General features: G+C 35.3%; 1 protein-coding gene across 1 annotated transcript in view; it reads right to left on the minus strand.

Annotated features, from left to right (window-relative positions):
• The window catches only part of LOC123276070 (regulator of DNA class I crossover intermediates 1-like), a 68,946-nt gene that overhangs the window by 47,183 nt on the left and 9,410 nt on the right, over window positions 1-12,353 (minus strand). Inside the window, exon 2 of the mRNA XM_070492664.1 lies at window positions 4,600-4,639. The gene's annotated coding sequence lies outside the window, so the exon portion shown is untranslated. The remainder of the gene's footprint in view (window positions 1-4,599; window positions 4,640-12,353) is intronic.

Raw genomic sequence — 12,353 nt, forward strand, 5'->3', positions numbered from 1 at the left:
TAAGTTTTCTTCTAGGAGTTTTATGGTTTCAGGACTTACGTTTAAGTCTTTAATCCATTTTGAGTTTATTTTTACACATACCGAAAGAAAGTAGTCCAGTTTCATTCTTTTGCCTAGAGCTGTCCAGTCTTCCGAATACCATTTATTGAAACAGCTGTCTTTTCCCCACTGAATATTCTTGCCTCCTTTGTTGTAGATTAATTGACGATATATTTGTGGGTTTATTTCTGGGCTTTCTATTCTGTTACATTATCTCTGCACTTGTTTTTGTGCCAGTATCATAATGTTTTGATTATTATAGCTTTGTAGTACAGTTTGACATCTGGAAATGTGATACCTCCAGCTTTCTTCTCTCTCAAGATTGCTTGGCTATTTTGGGTCTTTTGTGGTTCTATACAAATTTTAGGATTATTTGTTCTAGTTTTGTGAAACATACCAATGGTATTTTCATAGGGGTTGCATTGAATCTGTAGATTGCTTTGGGTAGTATGGACACTTTAACAGTATTAATTCGTGAGCACAATACATCTTTCCATTTATTTGTCTTCGGTTTCTTTCATCCATGTCTTATAGCTTTCAGAGTATAGGTCTTTCACCTCCTTGGTTAAATTTATTCCTATGTATTTTATTGTTTTTGATGCAATTGTCATGGGAGGGTTTTCTTAATTTCTCTTTCTGATAGATCGTTATTAGTGTATAGAAACCCAACAGATTTCTGTATATTAATTTTGTATCCTGAAACTTCACTGAATTCATTTATCCTAATAATTTTTGGTGGAGGTTTTAGTGTGTGTGTGTATATATATATATAAACAATATATATAAAATAAAAAGTATATATATATATATTTAGTATAAAGTATCATGTCATCAGTAAACAGTGACAGTTTTACTTATTCCTTTCCAATCAGGCTGGCTTTTATTTTTCCTACTAATTGCTGTGTTAGGACTTCCGATATAATAAAAGTAGTGAGAGTGGGCATCCTTGTCTTGTTCCTGATCTTAGAAGAAATGCTTTCAGCTTTACACCATCGAATATGATATTAGCTGTGGGTTTGTCACATACAGCCTTTACTATGTTGAGGTAGGTTCTCTCTATACCCACGTTGTTGAGAATTTTTATCATAAATGGATGTTGAATTTTGTCAAAAGCTATTTCTGCATCTATTGAGATAATCATACAATTTTTATTCTTTGCTTTGTTTATGTGGCATATCACAATGACTAATGTGTGCATACTGACCATCCTTGCATGCCTAGGAAAAATCCCACTTAATCATGGTGTATGATCCTTTTAATGTATTGTTGATTTTAGTCTGCTAATATTTTGCTGAGGATTTTTGCATCTACATTCATCAGGGATATTGGTCTATAATTTTCTCTTTTTGTAGTGTCTTTGTCTGGTTTTGGTATCAGGGTAATGTCGGCCTCATAGAATGAGTTTGGAAGCATTCCTCCCTCTTCAAGTTTTTGAAATAGTTTGAGAAGGACAGGTATTAATTCTTTAAATGTTTGGCAGAATTCACCTGTGGAACCATCTGGTCCTAGACTTCTGTTTCTTGGGAGTTTTTTGACTACTGAGTCAATTTATTATTAGTAATCAGTCTGTTCAGATGTTCTATTTCTTCCTGATTCAGTCTTAGAAGACTGTATATTTCTAGGAATTTATCTATTTCTTTTAGGTTGTATAATTTGCTGGCAACTAATTGTTCATAGTAATATCATGATATTTGCATTTCTGAGGTGTCAGACATAACTTCTCTTTCATTTCTGATTTTACTTATTTGGGGCCTCTCTTTTTTTCTAGACGAGTCTGGCTAAAGGTTTATCAATTACCTTTTCAAAGAACCAGCTCTTAGTTTCATTGATCTTTTCTATGGTATTTTTTCAGTTTCTATTTATTTCTGCTCTGATCTTTACGATTTCCTTCCTTCTACTAACTTTGGGTTTTGTTCGTTCTTCCTTTTCTAGTTCCTTTAGTTGTAAGATTAGACTGTTTATCTGAGATTTTTCTTACTTCCTTAGGTAGACATGTATCATTTACTTGCTCTTTGATTTCTTCAATGACACACTGGTTGTTGAGCAGCATGTTGTTTAGACTCCATGTTTTGTTATTTCCAGTTTTCTTCTTGTAGTCGATTTCTAGTCTCATACCATGGTGGTCAGAAAAGATGTTTAATATGATTTCAATCTTCTTCAATTTACTGAGACTTGTTTTGTGGCCTAACATATGCTCTATCCTGTAAAATGTTCCGACCGACTTGAAAAGATGTGTATTCTGCTGTTTTGGGATAGAATGCTCTGCATATATCTAGTAAGTCCATCTGGTCTAATGTGTCATTTAAGACCAATATTTCCTTATTGATTTTCTGTCTGTATGATTTATAAAGTTCAATTTTGACACTAGTAAGAGCTGTACAGTGAAGTGGACTAAGGAAAAAATGGGAGATGAGAGTGAAAGGGCATAGCAGGAAAGAGAAAGGACCCAGAGACACCTTTACTTGTCTAATAGGAGAAAATTCAGTATGTGTAAATATCAATGGAAAGCGGAAGTAAATGGAATCCAGATCACAGACAGAGAGACCTTCCTTTGATCAGAGGGAATTACTTCTGTAGTTAGAGGAGGGAAAGAGAAGATGGATGAAGAAGGAAGGTGGTTTATAGAACTGGTGGTAGAAATTTGAGATAATTCTCATCTGATAGCTCCTATTTCCTCTGAACTATGATACAAGGTCATTTAACGAGCATGAAGTGATAAAGAATAGTGTTGGGAAAGAGAGGTTTGGGGAGGTAAAGGAAGGTATGAAATTTTCAAAGAGAAAAGTGACACGATTAGAGATCAACACCTTGGGAAGAGCCATGTGTCTTTCCCTTTCTGATAAATATTCAAAAGAATGATCCAGATAGAGTTAGATTACTTTTTAAAAATAGTCTTGGGACAGCCTTCATTCATAGTTTATTTATTATTGAGTGTCTATGTTATTGCTAGAGACAGTTCAAGGCACAGGAGATAGAAAATGAACAAACGTGGTAAAATCCTTCTTCTCATGAAGATATTTTAATGGGGGGGACAGAATAAACAAATTTCTAAGAAAATATAGGATTATGAAAGAGTGACAAATTAAAGAGGGTAAAGGAGAGACAGCATTTGGAGGGCAGGGAGCTATTTAGATGTAGTGATCAGAGAAGGCCAATCTAAGAGGACATACTTTAGCTGAGACTCAAATGTTGACAAGCCAGACATGCAAATATCTCGAGGGAGACTATTCCAGACAAAGAACAGTGGCAGAAAGAAGGTCAGTGTGGCTGAAATAAAATGAATAGGGCAAGTAGTAAGAAACAAGGTCAGAGAGGCAGGCAGGGTGCAGATCCTTCTGGTTCTTTTAGACTTTGGTAAAATCAGATTTCATTCTAAGAGCAATGAAAAGCAATTGAGGCTTTTAAGCTGGGGAATGATAAATTCTGATTTGTGCCTTTAAAAGATCATACTAACCACTGTGTCACAGACTACAAAGGAGTAAAAGATAAAGCAGAAAAACAGTGATAAATTCAATTACATTAAAATTAAGAACTTTTCTTCAAAGACAGGATTGAAAAACTAAAATTAAAAGCCAAAGGACAAATATACCTGACAAATAATTCCTAAATACATAGACACAATAAGAAAAAGACAAACAACTCAAATAAAAAATGAAAAAACTACTTGGAAAAGTACCTGACAAAAGAGGAAACCTGAATGACAAGATAGTCAGTCTCATTAGTAATCAAGGAAATACAAGTTAAATTTACAATGAAGCATCAATTCACTGAGTTAACAACTATCCTGCTTTCATAATAATCACTCCCTTGCTTTTCTTTAAATTTTACTACCTTCGAACATATTTTTTCTGTTTTGGAACTTTTCGTACATGGAATCTTACTGCTTGTATTTTGTGAGTTGCTTTCTTTATCTAACTTTATGTTTTTGAGATTCATCCACACTAATTACACGTAGTTGAAACATTTTCACTGCTCCATCATTACTTGGGTATGCCACTATTTGCTTAACCATTTTCTGCTAATGGACATTTGGGTGGTCCCCTTTCCTTCCTCCTCCCCTGTCCTTCTTTCTCTCTTTCTCTCTCTTTTTTTTGTTTTCTACTTAACAACAACAATATCCAAACAAGCTTGTACATGTCTCAAAGTTCACAAGTGGAAGAGTTTCACTCAGATATATACTGCTGAGCTGTAATGTACATACATGCTCAACTTTACTGTGTAATGATCAATGTAATTAAAAAACAAAAAAAGGTGGTAGATTATAAGGCCATTATACTACTCTAGGCAATAAATGATGATGATTTGAATCAGGGTGCTAATAGTATAGGTAGTGAGAAGTTATCAGACTTGGGATACATCTTGGAACTAGAATGACAACAAGAATCAACAAGGTCCTTAAGTCTCTGCCTAAGCAAAATGGTTGATTATCAACCTATCTACAAGGTTGAGAAGACTAAAGGAAGAGAGTCTTCCAATTTCACTTAGTTATTACCCTTGGAAAAATGCTTCAGAAGATCACTTTTTTCATAAAGCTAACACAAATAAACATATTCTCTTTACCTTTTGCTTTCTCCTTTCCTGCTTGATCAGAACCCTGGTCCTGAAAAAGGAAACAGGATAAAAAACACAATGATTAAAGAAATGGTCTCTAAAATGATTGTTGAGCCAGCTTGGTGGCAAACTGGTTAAGTTCACATGCTCCACCTTGGTGGCCCAGGGTTCCTGGGTTCAGATCCCAGGCATGGCCCTACACACTGCTCATCATGCCATGCTGTGGCAGTATCCCACATACAAAATAGAGGAAGATGGGCACAGATGTTAGCTCAGGGACAATGTTCCTCAAGCAAAAAGAGGAAGATGGGAACCAGATATTAGCTCAGGGCCAATCTTCCTCACCAAAATAAATACATAAATAAAATAAAATGATGTCATTTTAGTTGAATTAAAGATTTGGAATTAAAATCTAAAAGTATAGTGATAATTATGCTATTTTATGAAAAGAAACTATGAAAATGTTCTCAAATGTTATAGTATATACTGTTTCACAAAATTTTCTTAGATAGAAAATCCAAGAACTAATAAGAAAGACTACACCTATCATTAATAATGAAGCATAAAATACATCTGAATTATAAAATCAAGATAAGCAAAGAGAAATCAATGCATTGCCAAGGAGGTACCACTGAAACATTCTCATATGATAGCAATATTCTTGGTCAATGCTGCCATTTTAATTTTCCTTGTATTTCAATATTCTACTTCTATCAACAGGAAGTAGAGAAAGGACCAAAATCTATATAGGATTGAGAGAAATGTTAAGTTTATTATTAGAGCAATTCAATTACATTACTATATCAGCTATGCAAACTTGAAATCTCATAACTTCTTTAAAACACAGCTAGCTTTTATGGATGTGCTTCAAACCTATGATCTCTGTGCCAAACACTGCAACGAATCCCATGATAGTGCAATATTTAATGGTTATAAATTATTTGCTCTATTAATAATAGTAGAATGCCATAAAACATTCATGACAAGATAAGCAGATATGCACAATAAATCTTTTGGATATACATGAAACTATGATCTCAAATTCAAGATTTGTACAAGAATTATAAGTAAAATGACAAAATGTATTTTAGCTACATGAGATTATATAATAACATGAAAATAATAATTGCTAATGATGAGTACCATATGTCTTGCACCTTTCTAGACACTTCAGATACTTTACATGTACAAACTCATTTAATCTTCACAGGAACTCTGTAAGGTAGGTTCTATTTTTATCCCCATTTTACTGATGAAGAAACTAAGATGCAGAGAGGTTAAGTAACTTGCCCAAGGTCACACTGCTAATAAATGGTAGAGCCAGACTGAAACCTAAGCATTCTGGTTTTGAAGTTTTCAACCAGATATTATACTGTCTTCCAAGAATTTCAACTGTGAATATACAAAGCTGTTCATTTTCCAAATGATTTTCATAAACTACATGAATGACAGTTACTGAATACCCCCAGACTTTGGTACTTACTGAACTTGTACTTTAACATACTTCCCAATAGCTATGTCTTAATTGGCCATTTTGAGTTCACTGAGCAAAGAATTCGATCTGTCCAGATCCATGCAGCATAAGTGCACTGCTGGCATTCAAACTTTAGAAAAGAAAAAGGAAATAAATCACATTTCATTGACCCATCAAATGCTAAGGCTAGAGAGGACATTAGAGATTAGTTTATTCTCCATCATTTTAAAACTTAAGGCAAAGAAAGCAAAGTGGGGGCTGGACCGGTGGTGCAGCAGCTAAGTGTGCATATTCCGCTTTGGCGGCCTGGGTTTCGCCGGTTCGGATCCCAGGGGTGGACATGGAACCGCCTGGCAAGCCATGCCGTGGTAGGCGTCCCACGTATAAAGTAGAGGAAGATGTGCACAGATGTTAGCTCAGGGCCAGTCTTCCTCAGCAAAAAGAGGAGGATTGGCAGCAGTTAGCTCAGAGCTAATCTTCCTCAAAAACAGAGAAAGCAAAGTGACTTTTCAAAGTTCCAAAATATAAGAAGTATGACAGAGCCAGCAGTATTAAACAATCCAGATTACAGAGACAGTAGGAAGAAAAATCAATTCTATAAGAAGTTCCCACATTATAAAGATCAATAGAATTAGGGACTAGCCAAAGCCTAAACACAGTCTTCATATATGTATAAATCAAGTGATTTTACTCCAGGCTGATCTTCCATTATCCAGGACACTCTTATGGCTCTCACCAAATTCTATGTACTCCATAATCCCTATTCCTATGTGCCTAAGAAAAAATTAATTAGGATTTCAAGACCAGTTGCTAGATTAGCCTACTAATACTAGACCACAGTGAAACTGAAAAAAGATCCTAACGTATAAGTCAAAGGCAATTTCATAAAAAGAACATTTTAAATTATTATTAAGGCAACCAATGCTACTAAATAGTACTATATGTCTAAATGTTTTACCAAATATAGTCACTCTCAATTACCTGCACTAGAAAAGAAAACTGCATCAGTTAGGATTCTTAAGTTACAAGAAATTGAAAGCTCCTTTGGTTAATTTAAACAGAAAATAAATTTATTAAAAGAAAATCAGGTAACCAACAAACATGTCAACAAGGCTGAGGAAGCACGTTTGGCACCTGGCAAGAACAAGGAAGTCTAGCGAGCTGTGGCATCATAGTCAAAATCAAGCCATAATTAGTCTCCTAAGGACACCACTGCCAGCACTGGTGAACACTAAACACCACTGACTGCACCAGTTCCACTCCTGGAAAGTGAACACCACCCCCTGGCATCACTGGCATTAAAATTCAATCCTGCTGCAGCTCTTGCAACTGCTTCCAACTACAATAGAAGCTCTGTAGTCCCTACTTCTTTGTGTTACTAGCTTCTAATTCAAAGTACAGGACAAGTGCATCTAAGTCTCAGCTTAGGTCACATGCCTATTTGCTAGCTGCAAAGCATAGTGAAACAAATGTCTGGGTTTTTTCCCCAAGATTCCACATAGGGAGGTGGTCTGTGCCTATCACCAAAACTCATAAGGTAGGAAATACCCCCACACATAGATAAGGGGCTCAGATGCTTGGCTGCCAGTGAGTACAAATGTCCACTAAAGAGATGTAGATTAAAATTAAACTAGTTGACAATCTAAGTGACTTTTTACTTGGCTATGTCAGTGGAAAAAAAAAAAAAATATATATATATATATATATATGTATATATATATATATATATATATATATATATTCCTAATAGTTGCTTCTAACAGTTTTGCTTAGGCTAACTTAAAATAAAACTGTAAAGTTGTTTTTTTTCTCCCCCAAGGGTTGACCAAGATGATGATATAGGAGGATCTTGAGCTCCCCTCTTCCCACAGACACACCAAATGTACAGCTACACTTGGAGCATTCCCTCTGAAAGAGATCCAGAAACTAGACTAGCGACTCGTACACACGGTACAAATGCAAAAATACCCAGGTTGAAACAGGTAGGAAAGGCTGAGACACACTCTCATCATAAACCCCACCCCTGCCACAATGCCATACAGTCAGAAGGGAATCCCCAACTCCACCTTCTCCCTGAGGAGCAAAGGGTTTGACCTCCACATCTAGTGCTCCAAATCTTAAGACTCTCACCAAACAGACAGACTCCCAAAACACCTAGCTCTGAAAGCCAATGGGCTTGTGTCCACAAGACCCACAAGACTATGGCAAATAAATAAGCATTCTTAACAGGAATGCAGCACTCACCAGAGCTATCCCCTCAGGGTTCAACATGGAGTGAGCAGGCAAGTATGTTTTAAGTAAGCCTCATGGTAACGACAAAGTAAAAGGCTAGAGGAGATATACAAGATAAAGAGAAAGTTATCAAAGTATACCATAGAGAAAATCATCAAATCACACAGGAAGAGAACAAGAGAGGAAGAAAGGAATAGAAGAATTACAAAACAACCAGAAAACAACAAAACGGCCATGGTAAGTCCATCCATGTAAATAATTACTTTAAATGTAAATGTTTTTTGGCTGAATGGATTAAAAAACATGACCCAAATATATGTTGCCTACAAGAGACTCATCTCAGCATTACGGACACAAACAGACTGAAAGTGAAGGGATGGAAAAAGATATTACATGCAAAGGGAAACCAAAAGCTAGGGTAGCATAATTCTCAGACAAAATAGACTTGAAGACAAAGACTGTAACAAGAGACAGCAAAGGCCATTACAAAATGATAAAGGAGTCAATTCATCAAAAGGATACAAGAACTGTAAATATTTATGCACCCAACATTGGAGCACCTAAATATAGAAAGCAAATATAAACAGAACTAAAAGGAGAAATAGGCAGCAATAAATAATAGCAGGGGACTTCAAAACCCCACTTTGAACAACAGATTGATCATTGTGATATTGTAATTTACAATAAGAAATACATATTTGGATGCAACCAACATAGGAGCACCAAAGTACATAAAGTAACTATTAACAAACCTAAAAGGAGAAGTGAACTACTACATAATAATAGTAGGGGACCTAAAACCCCACTTAGATCAATGGATAGATCATCTAGACAGAAAGTCTACAAGGAAATAATGGAATTAAATGAAAAACGAGACCAGATGGACTTAATAGAACATATATAAAAACAGCAGAATACACATTCTTCTCAAGTGCACATGGAACATTCTCAAAGATAGACCATATGTTGGGAAAGAAGGCAAGCCTTAATAAATTTAAGAAGACTGAAATCATATCAAGCATCTTTTGTGACCATAATGCTATGAAACTAGAAACCAACTACAAGAAAAAAGCTACGAAAGTGACAGATATGTGGAGGCTAAACAACATAGTACTGCACAACCAATGGGTCATTGAAGAAATTACAGGAGAAATCAAAAGATATCGGGAGACAAATGAAAATGAAAATACATTATACCACACCAACTCATGGGATGCAGCAAAAGTGGTCCTAGGAGGGAAAATCATAGCAACACAGGCTCACCTTAAAAAACAAGAAAAATCTCAAGTAAGCACTTTTAAACTGCACGTAACAGAAATAGAAAAAGAAGAACAAACAAAACCCAAAGTTAGCAGAAGGAGGGAAATAATAAAAATTAGAGCAAAAATAAATGAAATTGAAGCCACAAAAATGGTAGAAAGGATCAACGACCAAGTGCTGGTTCCTTGAGAAGATAAAATTGACAAACCCTTAGCCAGACTCACTAAGGAAAAAAGAGAGGAGGCTCAAATAAAATTAGAAATGAAAGAGGAGAAATTAACCGATACCACAGAAATACAAAGGATCATAAGAGAATACTATGAAAACTATATGCCAACAAATTGGAAAATCCAGAAGAAATGGATAAATTCTTAGACTCATACAATCTGCCAAAGCTGAATCAAGAAGAAATAGAGAATTAAAAAGACCAATCACAAGTAAAGAGATTGAAACAGTAATCAAAAACCTCCCAAAAAATAAAAGTCCAGGACCAGATGGCTTCTCTTAAGAATTCTACCAAACATTCAAAGATTTAATACCTATCCTTCTCAAACTATTTCAAAAAATTGAAAAAGACTGCATACTTCGTAAGTCATTCTACAAGGCCAACATCAAGCTGATACCAAAGCCAGACAAGGATAACACAAATAAAGAAAATTACAGGCCAATTTTGCTGATGAACAGAGATACAAAACTCCTCAACAAAATACTGGCAAACCGAATACAGCAAAATCTTAAAAGGACCATACAGCATGATCAAGTGGGATTTATACCATGGACACAGGGATGGTTCAACATCCACAAATCCATCAATGTGATACACCAAATTAACAAAATGAGGAATAAAAAACGTGATCATCTCAGATGCGGAGAAAGCATTTCACAAGATCTAACATCCATTTATGATGAAAACTCTCAATAAAATGGGTATAGAAGGAAAGTATCTCAACATAATACAGGCCATATATGACAAACCCAAGCCAACATCATACTCAATGGGGAAAAACTAAAAGCCATCCCTCTGAGAACAGAAACAGGACAAGGGTGCGCACCCTCACCATTCTTATTCAAAATAGTACTGGAGGTATAGCCAGAGCAATTAGGCAAGAAAAAGAAGTAAAGGGTATCCAAATAGGCAATGAAGAAGTGAAATGCTCACTGTTTGCAAACGACATGATTTTATACATAGAAAACCCTAAAGAATCCATTGGAAAGCTATTAGAAATAATCAACAATAACAGAAAAATGGCAGGGTACAAAATGAACTTGCAAAAATCATTTGCATTTCTATACTCTAATTACAAACTAAGAGAAAGAGAACTCAAGAATACAATACTATTTGCAATCACAACAAAAAGAATAAAATTTCTAGGAATAAATTTAACCAAGAAGGTGAAAGACCTATACAATGAAAACTATTAAGTCTTTATTGAAAGAAATTGATAAAGACATAAAGAAATGGAAAGATATTCCGTGCACATGGATTGGAAGAATAAATACAGTTAAAATGTCCATACTACCTAAGGCAATCTGCAGATTCAATACAATCCCAATCAGAATCCCAATGACATTCTTCACAGAAATAGAACAAAGAATCCTAAAATTCATATGGGGCAACAAAAGACCCCAAACAGCTAAAGCAATCCTGAGAAAAAAGAATTAAGCTGGAGGCATCACAATCCCTGATTTCAAAATATACTACAAAGCTATAGTAATCAAAACAGGATGGTACTGGTAAAAAAACAGACCTACAGATCAATGGAACAGAATTGAAAGCCCAGAAATCAAATGACATATCAGATTCAATGCAATCCCTATCAAAATTCTAGTGGCATTTTTCACAAAAATAAAACAGACAACCCTATTATTTGTATGGAACCACAAAAGATCCCAAATAGCCAAGGCATAATTGAGAAAGAAAGCTGGAGGCATCATACTTCCTGATTTCAAACTATATTACAAAGTGACAGTAATCAAACAGTATGGTATTGGCATAGAAACAGCCAGACAGACCAATGGAATAGAATATCCAGAAATAAGCCAGAAATATATGGTCATTCAATTTATCACAAAGGAACCAAGAATACACAGTGGGGAAAGGTCAGTTTCTTCAATAAATAGTGTTGGGAAAACTAGACAGTCACATGCAAAAGAATGAAACTGTAACCGTTATCTTACACTGTACACAAAAATCAATTCTAAATGGATTAAAGACTTGAATATAAGACCTGAAACCATAAAATTCCTAGAAGCAAACACAGGGGGTAAGCTCCTTGAAATTGGTTTCGGCAATGATTTTTTGGATTGGACACCAAAAGCAAAAATTAAAAAGTGGGACTACATCAAACTACAAAGCTTCTGCACAGCAAAGGAAACCATCAACAAAATGAAAAGGGAACCTATGGAATTGGAGAAAATATTTGCAAATCTTATATCTGATAAGAGTTTAATATCCACAATATGAGGAACTCATACTACTCAACAGCAAAAAACAAATAACCTAGTTAAAAAATGGGCAAAGGACGTAAATAGGCATTTTTCAAAAGAGACATGCCAATGATCAACAGGTACAGGAAAAGGTTCTCAATATCACTAATGCTCAGGGAAATGCAAATCAAAACCACAATGATTTATCACCTCATGTCCTTTAGGATGACTTGCATCGAAAAGAAAAGAGAGAACAAATATTAGGATGTGGAGAAAAGGGAACCCTTGTGCACTATTGGTGGGAATATAAATTGGTGCAGCCATTATGGAAAACAGCATGGAGGTTCTTCAAGAAATTAAAAGAACTACC

The sequence above is a fragment of the Equus asinus genome, chromosome 21 (assembly GCF_041296235.1).
Source record: "Equus asinus isolate D_3611 breed Donkey chromosome 21, EquAss-T2T_v2, whole genome shotgun sequence".
NCBI classification, from domain to species: Eukaryota; Metazoa; Chordata; class Mammalia; order Perissodactyla; family Equidae; genus Equus; species Equus asinus.